A 25,016-nucleotide genomic window follows, 5' to 3' on the forward strand; every position below is an offset into this window, starting at 1 on the left:
TATCTTACACCCCACCCCACTGTAACCCCCTTACAACCTGGCTTTGTGTAAGGGTTGCCCCAGTTTTTATGTAGGAAAATCAGAAAGGGCACTTAAACGTATTTATGAGCACACTTATAACATTAGGAAAAGGAATTTAAATAGTGCACTGTATAGAGTATTTAAAATCTACAAAATACAAAAAATAAAAGCAAACTAACCTTTCCTTCACAGCAAAGTGTAGCAGAGTCTGGATGAGCCTTTCTGGTAAAGCTCAGAAATGTTTTATTTTACCCCTTAAATAGAAGGTTTAGTTCCTAGCTCCACCCCTTAGTTAACAAATGATTAACCTTAAGTGACCCCTTCTATCTTATGAATGAGTCCTTAATTGATCAGTTCTAATTTCTGCCTAACTCAGAAGAGAGAGAGAGAGAGCTGTGGTCTCTTTTGAAGTTTTAATATGCTGTTAAAGCAGAATGCAGGTTAAACACAAGGTAAAGAAAACACACTACAGTATTTAAAATCTACAAAATACAAAAAATAAAAGCAAACTAACCTTTCCTTCACAGCAAAGTGTAGCAGAGTCTGGATGAGCCTTTCTGGTAATCTATCAAAAAGACTTCCATCCTTGTCAGGAAGAGAGAAACTTGTATTAACCAAATGCTTACCAGCAGCTGGATTTACTAAAGCAATAGCTGCCGAATCAGAAGTGAGGAACTTTATATGTGCTATCTGCTTTTTGGAGGCAGCAAGCTGGCTGTCAGCCAAGTTACAGGCTGTTACAAAAACACCCTCCAATGCTGAAAGGACAGGAGGAACTCCAGTAGGTTCAAGAAAATTCAGTTGTAAAAAATCGTAATACGTCTTTAAGGACTGTGGAATGGAACATGTCATTATGTTCCCACTGAAACAACTGATTCATTCTGAAACAGCCTCAGAAAAATAATATCTTTCAAAGGAAGTGGAGGAAGCTATACTCTACTCAGAATCTGAATCAGAAAACTTTAAGAGGAAAAAAAGAAAAACAGAATCTTTCCCTTCACAATCAGTTTGTGATTTAATTTCATGAACTTCATTAGAAAATGAAGAATCACTTCTCACTTACCAGAAACAAAAAAAAAAGAAGAATCAAGAGACTAAACTAAACTCTGAGCTAAGCCCAATAAATCACTCATGTCTAAAGTGACAGACAAAGGAGAAGATATGTGTTTTTACTTCTTTTTGACACGTATTTCTGAAGCTGCAGACCAACTTTTTTTTTTTTTTTTCAGAAGAAAACCTCTCTAGGGATATGTATAGTCTGGCTAGGCATAGGTGAATTCTCAGCACCTTCGTCCATGACCGAGAACAGTGGTTCTTCCTTGCCCACCAAGGACACTCCAACACCCGCAAGAAACATGTCTAAACCCCATACCATGTTGCCTGTAGGGACTACAGCAGAGGATGCCATGGAAAAAGATCAACGGTCTGAGGAACCTAAATGGCCACAGCAGAGTCACTCATCTACAGCATTCACTTTAGCAGCCTGCTGTGGTGGCAAAGGTTGCTTATTAATTATTTTGTGTGTGTGGTGGAAGTAGGCAGAACGGAGGAAGAGGTTGGTTTGATCCATGGTTAACCTGAAAAAGATACATCACTCCTAGGGAAGCCTTGCAGCTCTGGTCAGTAAGACAGATAAATACTAAAAAAATAACTTTTCTCACCAAACTACACAGTAAACAAACATTTTAAACAGTTAAAGGCAAAATAAAACACCTTTTACCTCACAAACAGTAGTTTTAAATTAGTTTAAACAACTTTTATCACAAAAAATAAAGCTCCTGTTTAAAAGTAACTAAAGGTCACATGATAGTCAAAACACTATATATATATATATATATATATATATATATAAAGGAAATGTGGGAGTTTTTTTCCTCCCGGAAAGGAACTTCTCTGCCCAGCAATGGAAAACATTAGAGATCTGTCCATAAGATGAGCACTTGCTTGCAGCAGGAAAATTCTTAAGGGATTGTTACCCAAACCACTCATTTCAGTCAGCTCATTTTCAGCTGACTCATGGTTTCTGCACACAGAAGATGCCCTGAAGCTTTGGAAACTGACCAACTGTTAAATTGTTATCAGGATATAATCCACACAACTAAATATAGCTAAGGCTACTGCAGTATATATCTTAAAGAATAACATTAATTTGTGATGGAAAAAGGGAACATATATGACGGAGATAGTTGGCAGCATTTGTAAGTACCAATATCTCTTTGATGTTTGTGTGTTTTGGTCTGTCCTTTTTGTTCCAAAGACACTGCTCTTTTACTCCCATAGACATCACTCCCCAGAGCTAAAAATTCAGATAAAACTAGTCACTCCACCAAGACAGTTCCCTTTGTACAAATCTCAGTACAGGAGTCTGGTATACAGATTTTTGGTAGCACTGAATCTTTCTCATCTGAAATCTTGTTAGAGTAATCATGATAAACATCCCTGACGCCATGAATCCTAGTTCCTGAGAAATTCTCTTTCTGAAGCTTTGGACTAAGTAGAAAGACCCAGGAATGGATCTAAATACAGACTTACTTATTATTGTGGAAGAAAATCTCTTTGAACTGAGGTATCAAGAAGGCACCTCAAGAAAACAATCTTGTGAGAAGGAGTTTAACAAGATTTTTGGATATTCTCTTGAAACCCCAGTCTGTGAAGGAGATCTCTCACCCAAGTGATAGATTCCCAACACTATGACAAATATTTTGTAAAGATAAATAAGTCATCTAAATAAGTAAAATGTGAATATCTTGCCATCTTAAACAGGCTATGAGTGACAACAGTTAGACTAAAGGAATGTGATAAGCATCCTTAAAAATCAAGAATTACTAAGAAACGTAAAGGGGGAATTAGAGATAACAGGTCAAGAAGGGATAGCATTTTGAACGTTGGGACTCCCACAAATTGGTTTAGAAAGGAATGATCCAAGACTCATTTCAAATAAGTTTCTTTCTTTGGTACCAGAAACATTCATAATTAAAAACGTTTCCCCATCAAAGAAAGAGGGACAGCTTCCATCAAACTCCTAAGTCAGCAGATGCTGAATGGCAGGAGAAAAAAGGAAGTTGGATCTGGTGTATGAGTAGGAATCCCCTGCAAAGGAGTGAATGATTCCCACTGCCATTTCTATTCCTCATGTATCACTCCCAACACCCATTTGCCTGAGATAATCTGTTTCCAAAAGGAGAAATGGAGAGTTAGATTTTGTAGAAGATTTAAAGGCTTGCAAGGCATCGGTTCTTTATGCTTCTGGGTATGGGACTCTGGAGAAGAATAGTCTGAGTTGTTTGGTCAGAAAGGAGGCAAACAGGTCTATTTGAGGACTCCCCCACTGATATACAATCTATAAAGAAAGAACTTTCTGTTTAACATCCATCTGTGAGGGTTTGCCTTGGATCTGCTCAAGTAATCCTCCACTGACTATCTATGATGGCATGTAAGCTGCTTATATAAACAGACTGCGTTGACAGCAATCTCACGGTCTTACAGCTAACCTACAAAGATGACAGGATTTTGTTCTTGCTTGTTTGTTGATGTACCACATGACTGGGGTGTTGCCTGTTAAAACTTGAATAGTTACTGAAGACCAGAGGGGATAAAGAAATTGAAGAGAGGGGATCAGGGCTTTTTATTTCCTTGATATTTATATGTTGTACCTGTCCTACCTTGATCATACAACTTGGACTTTTGTTTTCATACAGCATGCTCCACAGGCCGGGTCTGAAGTGTCTATGGAGAGCTCTGTATGGGGAAAGAGGAAAAAGAAAAGGCACTCCTAGGTTGAGTGATAGTTGGTTGATCCACCAAAGGAATTTTTTCTTTCTGAAGGTCAAGAGTGGATCTGGGAAGTTCAGAGGAAGGCAATGTTCTGCCCAGACTGATTAGATGAACCACTGAATCCTCCTCATGTGGAGTCAGGGAAAAGGTATCATCTGTATGGTTGAAGCCATGTACCCCAGGGATATCAATATCACTCTCTCTTGCTGAAGTCATTTCTAAAAGAAGTACAAACTCAAAATAAGAATTCAAGAAATGTATCTGAGGAAGGAATGCCATCTTGCAAACAGTGTTCAGTAGACGTCCTAACAACAGTTCCTGTGAAGGTTGTAGGAAAACTGTATTCAAGTTTAGGGTGAAATCTAGCTGAAGAACTAGATCAGTAGTGAACTGAAGATCCTGCTGAGGTTTGTCTATTGATATGAATGAAAAGATTGTCTAAATAAGTGTACATGTCCATAGCCTGAAGCCTGCATAACTGAAAATGAAATCCCAACACACCAATTTTTTTAACACCGTGATCAGCTTTATTTATAGACTGATCATCATCAGCATTAAAATTACCACTATCCTTTACAATATTGTACAAAGTGTTTTTGTAACAAAGTTCATGCCTATTATTTTAAATTACTTATTTTTCCTCTACTAAGAACATAGTAAGTTATGTAATAATAATGGCCAAGGTAGGTCCCTTAACATTTCCAAGATGGCTGCACACTGATCAACAGCTTAATTTCAGCTCTCCCAGTGTGGAAAAAGAAACCGAGAAATAAGAGCTATTAATTCTGCCAGCTTAAGTAAATTCAGTTACTGGCTATTAAGTACACTGGATGCCAGCAAAGAAGAAATTTAGAGAATTTGAAAGAAAACCAACCAGAAAAGGTGAAGACAAAACACAGATAGAATCCTGGAGCTGTTCAGTAAAAAGTAGTTCAAGCTTCAGCCTTGGTACAAGAAATGGCTTCCAGTAATTTAGAGGAAAAATAAATCAAATGTACTCGTAGATGATTAAAATAAATGAAAAACTGAAGGAGTATATTAGCTCAATTAAGAAAAGCATGGAAAAAATTATCTTTAGCAATTCATAAGAACTGATCAAACTGCAAAAATCAGAGGTTGAAATTAAGAAAAGGCTGAGTACAAGACTTCTTAAAACTGAGCTGTTTCTAAAAATGGTAGAGTTAGAAGACAGAGTACACAGAGGAAACCTGAGATTTTCTGCTGTACCAGAAAATTGGAAGGAACAGACTGTATTAATTTTATGACAGCACAAAAAAGCAATTGGACTGGTATTAACAGCAGGGTTTCTTAACTGAAAGGGCACATTGACTGTATACTCCAATGCTGGCCATGAGAAAGCAGCCAAGACCTGCATTAGCAAGGAGACAATGATACCAGCAGAAAAAAAAGACTTTATCCTGACAAACCTATGGCAGTTTCTGGAAAATGATTATTCACTGTACACCATGCAGAAGAGAAACAAAATAATCCCAGCACTCAAGAGAATTTCAAGAGGCAAGTAAGAGATTCAAGCTGCTTTATCCAGCTGTCTTCAGATTTTTTTCCTGGCAGATCAAAGACATTTTTGATGCAGAACAGGCTAATGTGAAAATATAAACGTTTATCCAAAAAAGGTGAGCCATCAAACAGAAGGGGACTCTGCTTCTCACTCCTCTGACAATAAAGATCATAGAGAGACCGTCAGTAAAACCTTTTCCAATGTTCCAAAGGAAAATGCTTGAGAGGCAGGAAAAAACACAAGAATTGACTAGGAGAATCAGGAGTACACTGGTGTTGAACCAACATCTGTTGTTGGGACACAGAGATGAAAAAGAAGATGAGCAACACTGAAATTAATGAATAAATGTGAAGCATCAATCACGTGTGAAATATTTCTTCGCAAAAAATAAAAATGGGTGAAAAAGATTGGACTTTTGTTGCCTTTGTTAAACTTGTAGATGGCTGCAACCCATGTACCCCACTTCCTGTCATTAACGGTTAAGACACTAAAACAGAAAAAAGTAACTGCAAGCATAATTTTTTTTCTTAATAGTATTTGTGTAAAACATTTCATGATATAAACTGCATGTTATATAGTAAAGAAGTTTTGTGTAATATGTAGTAAGGGTATTTTAAATGTGGGGGCGAGTGTGGGTCTTTTCAGTGAGTACTGTATGTGATAAAAATATTAAAGTAAACAAGCACTTTTTAAATTTTAATAAATACAAGTTTTACAATGTAAAATGAGAAGAAAGGCTGGACAAACACAAATTTAAATTAATATGTTGTAATCTTGGGCTACTGGGATGGGGTGTAAAAGTGCACTGACTATATGTAGAGCTGAGATGTCTTCTCTTATTTTTGCACAGATGAATGTCTGGATTAAAGCCATTGGCTTCATACAAAAGCAAGTGTTTTCTATAAGCAAGTAGGCTTGAAAAATAAGACACAATGATAAATGCCAAGAAGTGCTAAGTTTCTTGCATTTGCAATGATATTAGCTTGCTTTTTTCCTTTAGCAAGCAAGAGTCGAGAAGTCTACAGCTGAACACCACTGTATATTCTGCTTTGTTCTGTGTGAAATTGAGAAGACTCCTTTATACATCTGCAGTGATGTTAACTGTTTTTTTTTCTCAATGCTTACTAGGTTTCCATGGAGAGAAGCTGACTGCAGTTGCAAACAATTAATCTTGAGAGCACTGTTTACTGAGGGAAATCCAAAATTTAAAGGTACAAGGACAATTAGTTCAGTAAAAAAATAATGTTTGCAATTACTGAAAAGTGAATAAGAGATGACAGCTTCCCTAGCAATCTTAACAATTCAATGCATTTAATAGGGGCAGTGTCTAATTTTGTTTTATTTAAAGACAGACAGTGCACTTTTTCCTAACACTAAAAGTTAATGTTTTCTGAAAGCATACAATCTATTTTTCACATCTGGGAGGAGAACAGAAACGAGAAAAGTGCAGACCTCAAAATCGGTGTAAGTGGGAGCATAGGCTGTAACATGCATTTTAGCATGGGTAACCTTAACTTTAGGTTAGATGATGCCTGTAAGTTTAGCTGTCAATTTAGGGCAATTATTCCAGTCTGGAAGGTTAAACTTCATTTTTTGAGGCTGTACATAGTTTTGTGCATTTGTTCTAAGTTGATAAGTTATGGGGGTGTTCCGAAAATGTATTAAGATTTTGTTTGAGGGTTTTCATTAAAACAAAAAAGAAAATCTAGAAAAATGTGGCACAGGTTTAAATGGAGATGACAAGAAACAACTAAATAAAAGATCAACCTCCCAAATATTAGTGTATGTATGTTAACACAAAAGTGGAAATACACATTCAAAATTACTGTCATATATAACAGGTGGGAACAATAACATCTCATATTGGCTAAGCAGTCCACATTACTTTAGAAAATAAATGGCACTGCATTTATAGAAAAAAGGAGTACTAAATTATAGTAAGAAATGTAGAGTGTGAATAGCAGTGCTGTAGGTGATATATTTGGAAAGAGATGAGCATGTGAATTTGATAAAGAAAGGATTTCAGAATGGATATTCAGTAGAATATCAGGGACAAAGGAAAAGGGGAGTGGTTATACTAACTGTTAGAGCAGCGGCGATAGTGATAGAAGAAGGAAAAAGGATAATAGTAGATTTGTGCTAGCTAGGGGCTACTGGCAAAAATGGGAAGGATTGTACTGGCATGTATTTATATTCCACCAAAAACTGTTATTATGGAGCTTAAGAAAATCTTGGGAGAAATAATCAGCTTTCAGCATATAGGTAGGGACTGGAACTTGATTTGCAACAGTGAACATGTATCTGGGTGACTTCAAAGGAAAATCTAACAAAACAGGGTAGATTTCTTAAGAAATTTATAAAAATACTTGGTATGGAAATCATGAACTCAGTAGTAGGAACTCAGAGGAAATTTACATATGCAGAAATTATATTTCTCAAGAGCATGTGCATTTAATTGCATCGAATAACTATTTCAGATCACGCTCCAATAAAAACTAAGATAAAAATACAAGGTAACAAAGTAAATATGGCATTGCTGGCTTCTCACTCACCAGTTAAAAACAGAGGAATTTAAGGAATGGGTAGTGGAAATTATTCAAGAGTTATTTGGGAAGACAGAAATTTCTTCAGAGGTTATATAGCTAGTGAGATGAGAACAATCAAAATGGAGTTTAAAAATAGGGTTCAAATAAAAAAAAGAGAGATACGGTTAAGAAGTAATAGGAATTATTTAGAAAGACCAACAAAGATTAAAGTACTACATCAAAAGGGGAATCTCAAGAAACACAGAGGTGCAACTGCAGAGTGCTAAAGAGAGTATCTGGATAATATGCATGAGTTTAGAAAGATTGCTGTCAAGTAACTACCTTTTGATAATAACTCCACAGACAAAAATATTTCGCACACAATGACTTAGGCAACAAAAAGAGTAGTTGCCAAAACTAGAGAGCCTACAACAAGAAAAATAACCAGAGAGCCTGTAGAAGTATTACAGCTATTTCAGAAATGTCATGAGAATTTGTAAAAAGCAGAGAAATGTGGAAATCAAGAAAGAGCACAAATAAAAATATGTACAGAAAACTTAATTATACCAAGATTAGAGGTAGATGAGACTCAAGTAAAAGTTGTGTTAGGAGGAGATGAGGGTAAAAATATTGATGTATAATCACAATTTGCAGGAAAGTCTCCAGGAAAATACAGTATTCCTGTATATGTCTGGAAGTTAGGAGGGAAGAAAGTGATAAAAGATCTGGAAGGTTTTGTTTAACAATATTTTAAAAGGAAGGGAACCACCAACATATTGGAAGAAAGCTGTGGTAACTGTACTACTTAAATATGGTAAAGACTTATCAGATCTAGCTTCATTCAGATACATTTCAATTTTAAAGCATGATTACAAATTATGTGTATACTAGCTAAAAGAATGGCAAAGGTCTTGCCAACATTGATAGATACGGATCAATGTGATTTTGTGGATGGGAGGTAAACATTTGACAGCATTAATAGAACAATGATGATCCATGTGACAAGATGAGGTGCTGCCAGCACAGCTAGCTGGAATTTTGTAAAGTATAAATAATTATATGTCATTTGTGAACATCAGACTAATTTATATAAGATGCTTGTGTTACAAATGCATTAGAACTGTATGCTATGTGTATATCAAACTGCTCTGTACAGATGTTTGTGTTGAAAAGGTGTTTGCAAAGTACTGTTTTTTTAATGTAGCCACAATGTGTGCCCTAGTGGAAGGGAACATAAATGTACATGCACGATTGTAACTGTTTATATGTATACATTAGAGGAAACTGGAGGGTTAACCTCAGTCCAGCAAACTTTAGAAAAATATTTGAAATTAAATTACTTTATAGGCTAGGCCATTAAAGAGGCCAGCTCTCAAGTTTCAATGCTAAAGACACAAAGTCTGTACTAGGAAGCTTTCTATATTGTCTTTAGGATGAACTAATTGCTACTCTGAAAGCATGAAGTAATGCAATTATTTTATGACTTCCAGCATCTGCCAAAGATCTGAGCAAGACCCCTTATATGAGTATTTTTACAGGTAGATGCTAAACACTGCCAGCTTCAGCAATGGGGGGTTTTGCCTGGGAACTAGAAGCCAGATGACAAGAAGTTATGCCATCCTGCAAGCTATCCCAGGAGTAATATTTTAGATATTATTTTAAGAAGTCTCTTAGAGAGACAGAGCATTCTGCATTCTGTCTTGGACCTGACAACAACAACCAGAACCACCATTCATCACATCTGCCTTGCTCTAATGAAGTAAGTTTCTAGAGAACAGTACAACTCTCTTAGATACAGTCAAGAATATAGTGAAGCATAGTTTAGATGTTTTTCTTTGTGTTCACTTGTACTGCAATGTTATTTTAAATATTTCCTGTGGTTTTGAACTCTGATGTCACTGTGAATACATACTTATTATTTATTATCAAATATATTTAATCCTTTCATTGTGGCTGATCTGTGTAGAGATATTTAAGTTTTGAGAGTACTTGCATATTTATTTGGTGACACTGTGTGGGCCACTCCTAATAGCCTTACTCTTGGTCAAACTACCATTTGTATTAATATTACAGAGTAAAACTGGACATCCTTTGTTAAGGGCTCTAAAATAGATGTTAAGGAGTAACTGGTTGCAGTGGAAACTACCTTACACTCCTGTTGGTAACTCCTGGAAGGTTTTGTACTGAGGCGCTAGAGAATAAAATACTTTTGGGTCTGAACCAGTGGTCTTCATTTTCTCATCGTTGCTAATTGTATGGACTAGTTGTCTTTATGGCTTCAGACCCTAACAGAGACATTCCACAAATTTTTAGAGAAGATTCTCTGCCTGTGCTTGGTGCTGCTGGTGTTTCTGGACATTTATCTGGGTCACAGAGAACAATGGAACAATATATCCAGGCTTCACAGATTCCTATTGGTGAGAACAACCATGGTACATCCAATTTTGCCCAGCTGTTTGATCGGTGTGTTGAGGAGAGGCAGAAATGTGTGAATAATCCCTTTTCTGCGGTGGGACAGTTGCCCAATTCTGTCCCTTTGGGTATGAGAGAACTGTGTGATAAATTTGAAATGCTGCTGCAAAAAGAAACTAAGGTACATTTTAACATTTTGGACTTAAAAAGATATATGGAGTTGAATGTTACACCTAGAGGTCTTCGGTTTATAAACAGCCCTAGTGAATCTTTTGTTGTGCAGTGTGATTCTGCTAAAGTATTTAAAGAATTTTGGGTTGCAGTAGCCCACAGATGTGTTATGGACTGGCTTGCTATTTTGCTTGAATGTGACCAACTTACACAACAAAAACTTAAGCAAGAACTGCAGTCCTTATCTTTAGAGATTTCCAGTTCTTTGAATTCCACTAGTATGAATTCTTTGATGGCAAATGTAAATATGAAGTTAAATTCATTAGAAAAAAATTTAGTGGAATATAAAAAAAAAACTAAACTTTTACGGGACATTAGAGACTACAAAAATGGGTGGGACTTTGTGTCTTCAACTAAACAGCAGCGTGGGAAGGGATGACGTAATAGGGGAAATTTTAAAAACCTCTTTCAGTTTCTTTTGCATCCACAGAAGAAACAGACCACAATGGCAGCCTAGAAAGCAACGAGCATGATTATCTGGCTTTAACAGCAGCCAAACAACAGAAGGAACATGAACGCCGATTTCGGAGGGAAGGGGAGAATGATAGGGAGCAATTTAATCGGAAAAGAAACCAAAATGGCTCCTACACCAATGGCAATGGGTCTGGACAACTTTTGACAATGGGACCACAGCATTTTAACAACAAAAGAGGCAGGTGACAATGACTTTGTTAATGTTAACTGTAATATGGTTGTAAATCTCTCTGGATATATTTTGTCAGATGAACAATTTGCTGTTTTGAATTTGGGGCTGGAATATGTCCCTGCTGTGCTACCTATGAAACATATTTTAAATCAGGAAATTTTCTGTTTTGTTCGTAAGCTGCACCTTAAGGTTTTTTATGCTAATAGTGATGTTAAGTTACCATGTGCTGATGTTTCTATGGAAGAAAGTTTTCATTCTTGTTTTCCAGATTTAAATATATCTATGAGACATGTGGAAAAATGCAACTCCTGGGAGGTTTTGTACTGAGGCGCTAGAGAATAAAATAATTTTGGGTCTGAACCAGTGGTCTTGATTTTTTCATTGTTGCTAGTTGTAGAAACTGCCTTACAGTCTGGACAGAAGGAGCATAGCTAATAAATCTGTGCCAGTCTTTCCCAGGTATGTGTGTGTAAATCAAACCTCAACGAGTATGTGTGTGTGTGTGTGTGTGTGTGTGTGTGTGTGTGTGTGTGTGTGTGTGTGTGTGTGTGTGCTACTTAGGCAGGGACATAAAGCACTGGTTGGACAGAAAGGGTGCTAGAGGTCTTGGCTTGGTCACACAGCTGAGATCTCAACTCTGTAGCTGTGCCAGTGGGAAGTCTTACTGGGGATCTGGAGAAAGAGGGAGCAACCAGCCCCGGACTTACTGTGGTCTCTGTGTGCTTTTAAGTGAAACTGCACTTGATGCAGAGAGCTGCATATGGAAATACTGTGTGTATGTACCTGTTATCCTCCTAGTGAACATTCCCCCACAGGTGCCAATGGTGATCATTGAGACTCCTCGATTACTGGCTGGCAGTGGTGGATCGTCACAATCCAGAGGGAAGCAGAATGTAAGAAAATATTGCTGTTGTTGGTGGGTCTTGATGTAGAAAATGCATTCCATGGAATAAGCTGGGATTTTATGAGTAGCACAATGGAAGCATTTGCATTATCTGTTACAATATTAAGGTTAATTAGGAGGATATATGAAGAATTGGAGGCAAAAATTAAAGTAGGAGGGTTCCTCTCTGATAAGCTGTGTCTGAACAGAGAAACTCTATTTGCTTTATATTTAGAGCCATTGACAAAGAAAATAAGGGACTTATTGGAAGTTCTTGTTTATGGATATGGAGAAGTGAAAGTGCTTTAGTCCCTTTAGTTTTGTATTCAAGTCGGAGTATTTTTTTTATCAAGCAATCAGACAGAGAAGTTGTGGACAATAATTTAAAAAAAAGTTGAAGGAATTTATCTGGCAGGAAAAAAGTACACGGGTTAAATGGGATAAACAAGGTGGTTTAGGATTACCTGATTGGAAGGGATGTTTAAGAGCTACACAATAAAAACTCATACATAACACAAGTAGAACATTATTATTATTCAAAGTGGAAAGGGATGATGATGATGAAAAAGCAGGGGTGAATTCAATAAATAAGGAGACAGTAGGATTTTGGATACAGATCCTTAAGGAGAAAACAGTCACACAAAATATTATATTCATAAAGTAGTAGAAAGTATTCTAAGAACCAAGTTAACATGGGAATGAAAAGAGGAGATTTTGCTGGTAGGGATGACTGCAAGTAGGGGTACAGAGAATAGGCAAGGGAGTTGAAATTTACTGAATAAAAATGGCAAAGGAACCAAGACAGTCAGAGCAAATAACCAGAATGTGAAAGGAAATAGAACTGGATGAAGTTGAGAAGACATCAGTTTTGAGACTGCCTTCTTTACCAGGGACTGATATCAGAGTATAGAAAAACACAAATGGAGATGGGAATCTTAAATGAAAGACCTGCTCTGGAAGAGTTTCTAGCTGAATGTAGAACCAAACCACATGTTAAAAAGAGATAATCGGTAGGGCATACAAAATATTGCACAATAACTATAAGAATCAATCAGAGGAGGTTAGAAAAGACTGAAAAGAGATTGGATAATCACAATGAGAGGGCATATGTACAGCTCCCAAGTATGCCAAAAAAAAAAAAAAAAAAAAAACAATCTAGAAAGCTTAGGATTTTTGCTTGGAAGTACTTATATAAGTATTTTTATACCAAAAGCACACTACAGATATTTTTTCTTGAGGTACATGGCTAATGTTGAAGTTGTGATGTGAAAGAAAGAGGTAACTGGGAACATATGTTCTGGGAGTATGGGTAGTTGACAGATTTTAAAAATTCCCCACAGAGTACTCTTTGTCAAATATTGGGTGACGAAATGGATGTAACTAAGGAAATTATTTTACTGAGCTGTGACACAGGATCTGAATTGCATAACCATAGTAAGAGGCCTTGTTAAGTTTAATTCTGGTGGCTGCCAAAAAAGAATTCCTAGAAAATGGAAATCAAAGTCTAAACCAAATGTATTTGAAGTACTGTAACAGAGATAAAAGAACTGGAAGTGGGATGTTTAAAAAAAAAAGGGAAGGAGCAAATTACACAGAAATAAATGGAAATTGTGGGAACAATACATGCAGAATAATGTACTGCAGGAGTGAGGTTAAGGGAAGGCAAGAATTGAGCAATTTATGTACCGCTTGACTGATAGTTAAAAAAAAGAAACATATGTCATGTATAATGTACGTTAACTGGTTTGCTTTCTTTTATATTAATGTAGGTTTGCCTATGTTTTAAGTAATAATTGAATAAAACTGATAAAAAGGTAGATCCCCTAACTAAAAGCAGTTCCATCCTTTTTCTAGTAATAACATTGCTGGTAAGGTAAAGCAGCTTTCCCTGCTTCAACGATCCTTAATTCCTTCTGTTTTTCATCACAGCCAAGTGGGCTGGGCAAGGCTGCTCCCCCTTTCCTATGACCTGCAAGTGTATCTAGAACTGTAAGGGTCTAAACATTATGCACAATTAGGATCAGGACAAAAACCCAATTCTTACATATGCCCTTGTTAATCTCTCTGGCAATTCACAATTTCTATTGCTTTAAGATACAAAGCAGTTTTGTTTTTTTAATGATCTATAGTAGTGGTGAGGCAAACAGGCTTTTCAGCACCTTATAACAGACGCATTAGCTAGTAGTATTATTGTCCATATGAAGTTTTCACCTGCATGTGTCCGTGGACAACTTAGTGTTGCAATCATAAAGAATAAATCTTGTGAGTTCAATGTCTTGTTCTATTGCACAACTCAAATGTCTTGTAAATCTGTTTTAAATGTTGTTAGAGCTACACAATTAAAAAAAGAAACATGCGTTTCCATGCCCCCTTACATTTTTAACATCTCCAGCAATTTGCATTCATCATCAGGAACATCTCTGATAACTTACTTGGTGTATAAATAAAAATCTACCACAAGATCCACAACCCAAAGCATAGAATCTTAAGAATGTTCCTATATTCTGGATGAATATGAATGTGAAGATGTGCGTTCTTTTGCTGCAGGGTATCCAAGAAGGCTTAAGGAAGGATCATAGACAGAAGAGTTTGGAGTGATAACATTTTGAATTTTGGAATTCTTAAAAAAGATGTTTAGGATTGAGAAGTCCAAAACAGGTCTCCGTGTGCCCTCTTTTCCTGGAACAAGGAATAGTCCTGAATAAAAAACCCTGCCCTTCTTAGGGCTAAGAGGCTAATTCTATAGTTCTTTAAATGGTACAGATTTTCTATGATTAATACATACATACAAATATTTCAAGCACAAGCATTAATGCCTTTCTGGTTTGCCAATATACCAAAACACTTGTTCCCATAATAAGTATCCAGGGTGCTATTAAAAATATCTAAACTAATACTTGCTTTAATGTAATTTGGTAGTCTGTTCCATGCATCAGCTACTCTGTCAGAAAACCAATTAGTACACTTTTCATTCCTACAAATTCTTCTACATAGGTTGTCTGATGATTCTCTTGTATTTTTTGATAACCCCAAACATTCCCAGAGGTAATAGTCTCTAAATGCCCTATATACCTGAAAAAGATCTCATCTTAGATATCTGTAAGAGGCACTGTACAAGTTCAAATATTTTAGTCTTTCATAATAACTTAAATTTTCACATCCATGGATGCTCTTGGTATATTTCTGCTGTATTCCTTACAGTTTACTCATGCTTGTTTTCTTATAGGGTTTCCATATTGTTATTCCATACTTAAGTTTGGGTCTAATGTAATTAACACACAATGACTTCATCATTTTTGATTTCCTAGACTTTATAAATCTTTTTAAAAAACCTATAGTCCAATAACCATCGTTAACCAATTGGTTGATATGATTAGAAAAAGTCAAGAGCTGAATCTATGCATGTACCCAGGTCCTTAAATGAGTCTACAGTTTCTATCACTGTGTGCTGTACTAAACATCCACCTTTCAGTTTATGTTTCCTTAATCTCATATGCTTAGTTTTTGATGTATTTAGCAGCATATTATTCTCCTGTACCCAAATAGTCAATTTAGTCAAGTTATTTTGCAGACATGCCTTATCTGTAACACACGTAATCAGTTTACCTATTTTCAGATCATCTGCATATAGACTGTAGAACGTGTCTATATCATAACATCGACAGCTTAGGTCATTGAATACAAAAACATCAACACCTAAGCGTCGAAAGCTAATAGCGAATGGCCACATTATTGAATTCTTTCCTCGGGAAAGAATAGGGGTGGCCGTCTGTAAACAAAATAAACAAACACACCCAAACATAGTGGGTGGGCTGCGCCCCCCACCCCCTTAACTAAATATACCAACTCCGAGATCACTGTACATTAGGGAAAGGGCAAATCCCCGATAACGGCCACGCAAATTCTTTCCAGAGGAAAGAATTCTATGATGTGGCCATTTGCTATTGTAAGTGTTTGACGCTTAGTTGTCATGATTAAGCACTCGACAACCTAAGCTGTTGACAATTCAAAAGGACCCCTGTAGAACACCTCAGATGAAAAAGTTAGGTCTGAAAGATACAATCTAAACAAGTAAGGGCCTAGGACAGAGTCCGGTGGGACACCTTGACTGCAACTAAGGATTTCACCTGTCTAGTTGCTGTATACTTGCCATGTCCTGTTTGTAAGCCATGCAGCTATCCATCTTATCAAGTACATCAATACCTAGTTGTACTAATTTATCGATCAGTGTTTTGTGTATGACACTGTCAGATGTTGAAGTTAAATCTATATAAATTACATCATAGCACAATTCCTCATTCATAGTTATTATATTGTTATAGATTGTGTTACAGGTGGTAACAGATCTATTTTCAACATATGCATGCTGATATATGGTTTCAAGTCCCAACCTATCCAATTCTGACAATAACTTAGCCAATATTATTGTCTCCGTTACTTGTCTACAACATGAAAGTAGACTTAAGGGTCTGTATGACTCTGGGTTTGTCCTACTCTGCTTTCCGTTAAAGACAGGTTTAATAAGATAAGCGCATGTCTCCAGTTTTGAGGCATCTCCCCATATTTATATGGCCTAGTGAATAATAGATATAATGGTACTGTAAGTTCTTGCTGAAGTGTTCTCAGGTCATTGTTACTAATTTCATCTCCTCCCTGTGCTTTGTTTGGGTCCAGTTTGCCCGGTTCTTTTTTCAATATAATCTAATTTGACACCAGTATCTGTGGTCACCTGGATGTCACTATGATAATTTAGCGCCCCTTTTGTGGAGCCAAAGTGTTTTGCATAAGATTTTGTAAATATATCTATAATCTATTGTGTCTGAGAATAAATTTTAGAATCTGCATACAGTTTATCAATTTGTATGTCTTTACTCCTTCCACATCTTATGCATCTATAAAAAGGTTTCCTATTATGCTCAATATCTTTATACAAATTTTCTCCAAATTTTTCTTGATCTTTTCTCACACTATCCTTAATCTGTTTGTCCAGCTTGTTTATTTCAATTTTCAAAGTTGTAGCTTGACCTCTCTTGCATTTCTTATATTTTTTGTCTCTCACCTTAATCAGATATCTTGTTCTTATGGAAATATATCCCCCTGATGTCGTATGCCTACATCCTTATGTTAAACAATTTTTTTGATTTTTTTACACTCAAACAATTTCTTTCCACATTCCAACTGCAGTTTTTCGACTAAACACTTCACTTCAGTTAGTTTTACAAATAGTGATTGTTTTGCTTCCATTATTTGCAAAATTAAAAGTTATGTACTCACCATAACTAGGCATCTGTGTTGTCCATTTTCATTCTTCCTGAACATATGGGTTTGGATCTGATCCTCAGATCCGACTCTGCCACATACTCTAGACTTTGGATCCAACTCTTGAGCTCCTCCCTCTACCAATAATCTCTCAGTCCATCCCCAACGCCTCAGACCGAGTTTGTTGCCAAAAGGACCCTATAGCTAGACAGAAACGGACAGCTAAAAGAAAAAGGGGCTCAAACCTGGAAAGTACAGTTGTGTACACCTACCATAAATGTAGATGTTCGAGTGTCTTCACTGTTGCAGTCATGACTGTAGGGTTCTCCCCTGCCGGCAGACAGCCCTCGGTCGGCCAGAATCCCAAAGTCTGGGTCCGGCGTCGGCTGTTCAACCATGCTCCCTGACGTCAGAGCGCCAGGAGTACAAAGCTGACAGCCGACGCCATCTTCTCCAGTTTTTCTTGCCCCAGATGTCAGGAGTTCCAAAATGAGAAAGGTCCCATATCCTTTGCAAATACACCTCAGAAGAATGGTGAAAAAAGGAACTACACTAAAGTAAAAATAAGAGGGGACAGGAGGGAGGGAAACCCAGACTGCAACAGTGAAGACACTCTAGCATCTACATTTATGGTAGGTGTACACAACTGTACTATGTTCATCGTGTTTCACTGCTGCAGTCATGACTGTAGGGTAGAATCCCAAAGCTGAAAGAAAGGGAGGTGGTCATAAAGAAGAAGGGGCGGCTATAAGGCCCTGCAAGACTGCAGAGGCAAAGCCTGCCCTAGACTTAGAGTAGAGAGGTAGATTGTAGTTCTTAGAAAAAGTATGCACTGAACTCCAAGTTGCAGCTTCCAAAATGTCTTTGGTAGGAACTCCCCTGAGGAAGGCCGCAGAAGTGGCAGCAGCTCTGGTGGAATGAGTCCGTATACTCCCTGGGATTTGCTTTCCATGGTGTGAATAACAAAATCTGATTCCATGAGCAATCCATTTAGAAATGGTCTGTTTTGAAATGGCTTTACCTTGGGAACTTGAAGCATAAGAAACAAACAATTGTTCTGATTTTCTGATGTCCTTGGTTCTGTCCAGGTAAAAACGTAGTTGTCTGTGTACATCCAAGGAATGTAAGATCCTTTCCCCTTTATTTTGAGGAGTGGGAAAAAAAGTTGGCAAGTGGATAGTTTGATTTAAAGCCACTTTGGAAACCACCTTAGGCATGAAGGTAGGATTAGTCCTCAAAGACACCGTCTTGATGAAAAATAATATAAGGTTCCACAGCCATAAGAGCTTGTAACTCTGAAACTCTCCTGGCAGAGGTTAGGGCTGACAGGATAGCTGTCTTCCAAGATAAAAACTTGATGTCAAAAGAGGCAGCAGGCTCAAAAGGAGGCAAGGTTAGTTTTTCCAAAACATAGTTGAGATCCCAAGCAGGAATGAGAGGAGATCTAGGAGGTCTTAAGTTCTTAGCTCCTCTGAGAAACTGTCTCATGAGCTGGTGGGAAAAGATTGGAGGGTCTGTATTATAATGAGCAGAAATAGCAGAGGAATGTATCTTAATGGAAAAGAAAGAGAGACCCTTATGTAAGAGATCTGACAAGTAAAGTAAAATTAAAGGAATGTTAGGAAGAAGAGGATCAGAATCCTGAGCCTGCATCCAGGAACAAAATCTTTTCCATTTTCCTGCATAAGATTTTCTAGTGCTAGGACGTCTGGCTTCTAAAATGACATCCATAACCTGCTTGGGTAGGAAAGAAGAAATCAAAGGCCCTGGATTAACCAGGCTGCCAGGCTGAGAGTTCTGACATGAGAGTGTAGAACCTGACTCTGATGTTGGGACAGAAGGTTCGGAGACTGAGGTAAAACCAAAGGGGGCTCCAGACATAGGTTTTTTTAGAGTTGGGTACCAAAACTGTCGAGGCCAATTTGGGGCCAGCAAGATTATCATCTTGGGCTTGTCCTGTTTTATCTTTAATAATACCCGTGGAAGAAGAGGAAGAGGCAGAAAGGCATATCCCGAGAGGTTCCTCCAACTGAATGATAGGGCATCCACTTTCCAAGCTTCTTTGTGAAAAGTCCTGGTGCAAAAATTCTGTAGTTGATTGAGATGGGATGCAAAGAGGTCTATGTGAGGACATCCCCAGACTGCTGTTATCATCCTGAATATTTTGGTGTCCAGCATCCACTCGTGTGGATCCGAAAGGTTTCTGCTCAGACTGTCTGCCAGGAAATTTTGCTTCCCTGGTAGAAACTGAGCTTGAAGGTCCAGACTGCAAGCTAGAGCTGTGTTCCATAGATCCATGGCTAGTCTGCAAAGGGGGTAGGAATGAGATCCCCCCCTTGCTTGTTTATGTACCACATAACTGTGGTGTTGTCTGTCCGTATTAGTAGTTGTCCTGGTAGTAGAAGATTCCTGAAGGCCATTAGAGTTTTCTGAACGGCTAACATTTCCTTTAAATTGATATGCAGGTGCTTCTGATCCTTTGTCCAAAGGCCCTGCAGACACTTGCCCTGAAAATGGGCTCCCCAAGCATAATCCGAGGCGTCCGTGGTTAGAATCTGAGTGGCAGGAGGCAGACAGAAGGGTTTCCCTTTGTTTAGAGCACATGCCCTGGACCACCAAAGAAATTCCTTTTGAAGGCAAGGCAGGACGGAGATCAGTATGTCTAAACTGTCGCAATGCTGAGACCATACACTTTTTAGGTACCACTGTATTTTCCTCATGTGTAGTCTTGCATATGGTACGAGAAGGATGCAGGAGGCCATGTAACCCAAAGCCTGCAGGAATCTCCTTGCAGATAGCCGAGTTAAAGTTGCCAAAGTTTTGAAAGTTGAAGCCAGCTGTAATTGTTTTTCGGATGTCAGAAATGCCATCTGGGTTGTGGTGTTTAGAAGAGCACCCAGAAAAGTTATCTGCTGTGATGGTGTCAAATTTGACTTTTTATGTTTAGAGAGAATCCGAGGAACTTGAGGAGGTTCTGTACAAATTCTAGATGCTGGAGGAAGACATCCTTGCTGTCTGCCTGAATTAGACAATCGTCCAGATAAGGGTAAATTTAAATTCCCTTGAGTCTGCAGTAAGCTACTACTGGAGCCAGACATTTGGTGAAGACCCTGGGCGCAGTAGACAATCCAAAGGGCAGCGCAGAGAATTGAAAGTGCCTCGATCCGGCCTTGAACCTGAGGTATTTTCTGCGTTCCTGCCTGATGGGAATGTGTAAATATGCCTCCTTTAAATCCAAAGTTACCATCTATGCATCTTTGGACAGCATTGGAAGTAGCTGCTGTAGAGTAAGCATCTTGAATTTTGGAATCTCTAGAAAGGTGTTCAAGACCGACAGATCCAGAATGGGTCTCCATGAGTTTTGCTTCCTGGGGACTAGAAAGAGCCTTGAGTAAAAACCTTGTCCCATCTCTGAAAGTGGAACCAGTTCTATGGCTTTCATAGCCAAAAGAGCTTCCACATGGTTTAAGGCCTCTGTCCATTGATGCTTTGGAAGGTCTGGCCATCCGCTTGGCCTTGGCAGGGTATGAAAATGGAATTTGTAACCTCTTAAAACCACATCTAGAATCCACTTGTCTTGGGTTATATGAGTCCAATTTTGATAAAAAAGAGAGAGTTTTCCTCCGAGGGGGGCTTTCAGGCAAGAAGTTCCTGCAGCCCAACAGAGGGAGTCATTGAGTTTGTTTCCTATTTGTTTGTGACCTGTCCCTCTCCTCCCCTAGGGGTGGAAGCAGTCCACTGTCTTTGTCTATAAGAAGCTTGTGTTTGAGGCCTTCCTCTGGAGCGTCTATATCTACCCCTCTGAGGCCTGTCTGAAGTGGGAAAGGACCAATTTTTAGAAGACCAATTCCTGCTAAATCTTGGTGGCTGTACTTGTACGAAATCTTTAACTGTTTGCATGGATTTCGCCTTAACCTCCATCTTTTTAATCACCTCTTCAGCTTTTGATCCAAACAAAACATTATGCTGAACAGGAGCATCCAATAATTTAGCTTTTACTTGTTCTGGCAAATTTTGTTCCTTTAGCCATGCATGCCTTCTAATGACTGTGCCGGAGGCAGCAGCCCTACAAGAAGCCTCCAAGGCATCAAATCCACAGTGTAAACCATGCTTCCCAACTTGTTCAGTGGCATGCAATAAGTCATGTAATTCCTTATCTGCACAGGCAGAAATGGAAGTAAGCTTTTGTTTTAAAACAGACAAGAGAAATTGCTGGTATTTCAGCATATGAAACTGACAGTTTAAAGCCCTAATGGACAAAGTAGCAGAAGTGTACACTTTTTTGCCCCATCTTTCTAAGGATCTAGAATCCTTTTCAGTGGGAATTGGATTTTTGGCAGAAGCGGCCTTAACTCCCTTAGGACCCTGAAAAATGGTTTCAGGGTCAGCAGAAGGGTTCTTGTATAAAAACTGGTGGGAATCAGGAACCCTGTAATATCTATCCGGCTTAACAGGAGCAGGAGGAAGAGAGTCAGGGGTTAAGTTAGCCTCCGAAAAAGCATCATCCACAATATCCAAAACAGGAGGAATAGCCAGGGGTCTATGTTGGGGAAGAAGAAGAAAATCCCTTAGCCTTTTCTTAGATTCCGAATACTCCTGTCCTTCCCAGTGGAAATGTTCCCTCATTTCATGCAAAGTTTCCCCAAAAGAGAAATCCTCAGGGGGAGAAGCTGAAGGAATGGATTCCTCAGCATCGGAATCCTCATAAGGAGGGAAAGAATATTCCTGGTCAGAAGAAGAAACTGAAGAAACAGAAGCCTGATCAGAGGAATCATAATAAACATCCTGCCTTGGCCTTTTATCTGGAGGGGGATGTGAACCCCTAATCATAGTAAGTAAATCCTCCGCCATCTTGAGTAACTGTTTCTGTGACTTGGGAGCCGGTTCAGAAGAGGCCTGTGTTACAGTCTTTGATTTAGAAGGAGTCTTTGCCTTTGTCTTTGGCTTTGTCTTTATTAGAAGCTGAGTAGGCCTGAAAACCCCTTTGGAAGCCGGTACCTGCACAGCGGCTCCGGACCCATCCAAAGGAGCATTGTCCGAAGGTCCTGCAACAGAAATATTTAAAGGCCTGGTTGGCTCCTCATGAGAGTCCGTTTCGGCCATCGGTTCTGAAATGGCCGACGACAGGGGCTGCAAAAGCGCCTCACTGACGACGGCCGAACCTGAAGCTGGCTCCGCTTGTGCGCTATCATCAGATTTGGACCTCAGAGGCCTGTCTTTATCCTTGCAACGTTTGTGAACTCCGGTAGCCGGAACCATATCCGACGACATTTTGTAGTTAAAGCGCCTACCGAAGTAATGAAAAGCAAAATCGTACCTTCGCTTAATTGTACGTTGATTGAATCTAGCACAAAACCGACAACTAGCTACGTCGTGGTCAGGGCCTAAGCAAGGAATACAGTAAGAATGAAAATCCTTATGAGGTATTTGCTTCCCACATGAAATATAATTATTAACTTTTTCTGACATCGGACTGGAGCAAGAAAAAGTTTCCCCAACGGGGTACTTAGCTTTGAGTGGAGAAGAAAGTCTTCGGACTGAAGTTTATCAGAAAAATTCGTCAGGAGTCAGCCGACCGGCACTTGCGAACTGCTATCCCCGCACGGCAAGAAAGACTGGAGAAGATGGCGTCGGCTGTCAGCTTTGTACTCCTGGCGCTCTGATGTCAGGGAGCATGGTTGAACAGCCGATGCCGGACCCAGACTTTGGGATTCTGGCCGACAGAGGGCTGCCTGTCGGCAGGGGAGAACCCTACAGTCATGACTGCAACAGTGAAACACGATGAACATCTATAAGTTCCAATAACAGTCCAACTGGTTTCTCCAGAAGATGGGAGGGAAGTTGAGGAAGAATGAAAATGGACAACACAGATGCCTAGTTATGATGAGTACATAACTTTTAAATCTGATGTTATCTTTTTCAGTCTTCCTCAAAACATGAGACAGAGTCCCCATCTATGGTAACCTTGGAAGGCCCTTCATGGAAGGATATTCCAGAGTACCACCAAGCCAAAGGCAGCCCTACTTCTGGATACAAGATCCAGTTTGTAATAAGTAACAAAGGTATGAGCACTGGACCATGTGGCCACTGCAAAAATATCATCAATAGATGTTCTTGATCAAAAAGCAGATGACGTAGCCATGGATCTAATTGAATGAGCTCTGGGTGGTTTAGGTAGGAAAATACCTTGAGAATAGATCAAAAAAATACAATCAATCAGTGATCCATTTAGCTAAAGTAAGTTTTGAAACTGGGCAACCCAGATTTTTGGTGAAAAGGAAACAAATAGCTGAGCGGATTTTCTGATTTGCTTTGTCCTGTGTAGATAAAAACGTAGGATGTGCTCAACAAGGAGATGTAGCAAGCCATCTCCTATGTTTCAAAAATTTGGAAAGAAGACCAGTAAATAAATGGACTGGTTAATGTTTGTTTCAGAAACAACTTGAGGTAAAAAGGAAGGGTTTGTCCATTAGGTAACCCTATCTTTATGAAAGTAACGTAAGGGGGCTTTGACGAAAGAACCTAGAGTTCAGAAATTCTCTTTGAAGAAGTAATAGCTACTAAAAAGACGGTTTTCCATGAAAGAAATTTTAGGTAATTTTTTTGCTGAAGGTTCAAAAGGTTTCTGAGCTCAAACTTGTAGCACAACAGTCAGATCCCAGGGACCTGAAGGATCCTTTATTGCTGGTTTAAGGAGGAGAATGCCTTTTAGAAATGCTTTACATAACTTGGAAGAAGCCAGGGAATATTTTTTTCTCCTGTATGAAAATGGCTGCTAAATGCAGTTTAATCATAGAAAAGCTAGCTCCTTCTATAAAAAGAACAGCCAAAAATTCAAGTACTGCAGAAACTGGAGAAGAAAAAGGGTAAACATTATTTTTCAATGCGCAAAGTGAGAATCTTTTCTCTTGCTCTTATAAACTCTTGGTAGAGTCTTTTTGCAAGGACAAACTTATGGAATGTACTAGGGGAGAAAGCCTGGGCTGACCATCAATGGATATGGAGAAATCATGCGGTTAGCTTGAGGACCTGAATAAGTGTGAGAGGAGATATGGAAATGGTTCCAATATCCATGGAAGATAACGAAGGCAAGACCCCAGAAAGGGGAACCTTACCTGTCGAGGCTAGAAGGGGACAATAAGGATGACTTAGCTCTTCAGCCTGTATGCTTTCTGTAGAAATTTGGGAATCAATGGCAATGGGGGATAAACGTAAAGAAGACTGGTGGGCCAAACATGGACTAGCATCTCTTGGTGACTCCCCTGAGGGGGAATAAGGGCAAAATAACTGCTGCATTTATTGTTATGGGAGGACGCAAGGTGGTCGCAGCAAGGTTTTCCCCAACAATGAAAAATTTCTTCCACCACAGACTGTTTGAGAGACTATCTGTGTGGCATCAAAATGGACCTACTTAATTTGTCTGCTAACACGTTGGTTTTCCCTGGTATGTGCACTGCAACTAGAAAGTGGTTTGAAGAGATCGCCCATTTCCACACTTTTATGGCCTCTCGGCAGAGGAAGTAAGATCGACTTCCTCCTTGTTTGTTGATGTACCAGACAACAGACATGTTGTTGGTCTGAATCACAATAGTCCCTAGAGGAAAAGCATCTTGAAATGCCAGCAACATTAATAGGATTGCTCTCATCTCTAGTACACTGATATGCAGCTTGGTCTGCTGGGGGTGACCACGTGCCTTGGACTGCCCTTTCCAGAAAATGCCCCCTCCACCCCAGTTGGGAGTGTCT

At 38.8% G+C, this 25,016-nt stretch overlaps 1 protein-coding gene across 1 annotated transcript in view; it reads left to right on the top strand.

The window, feature by feature from the left end:
- Positions 1 to 6,441: 6,441 nt before the first annotated feature.
- The window catches only part of GPER1 (G protein-coupled estrogen receptor 1), a 30,847-nt gene continuing 12,272 nt past the window's right edge, over positions 6,442 to 25,016 (top strand). Inside the window, exon 1 of the mRNA XM_044089531.1 lies at positions 6,442 to 6,525. The gene's annotated coding sequence lies outside the window, so the exon portion shown is untranslated. The remainder of the gene's footprint in view (positions 6,526 to 25,016) is intronic.

The sequence above is a fragment of the Protopterus annectens genome, chromosome 12.part0, assembly GCF_019279795.1.
Source record: "Protopterus annectens isolate FY-2018-M chromosome 12.part0, PAN1.0, whole genome shotgun sequence".
Lineage (NCBI taxonomy): Eukaryota > Metazoa > Chordata > Ceratodontiformes > Protopteridae > Protopterus > Protopterus annectens.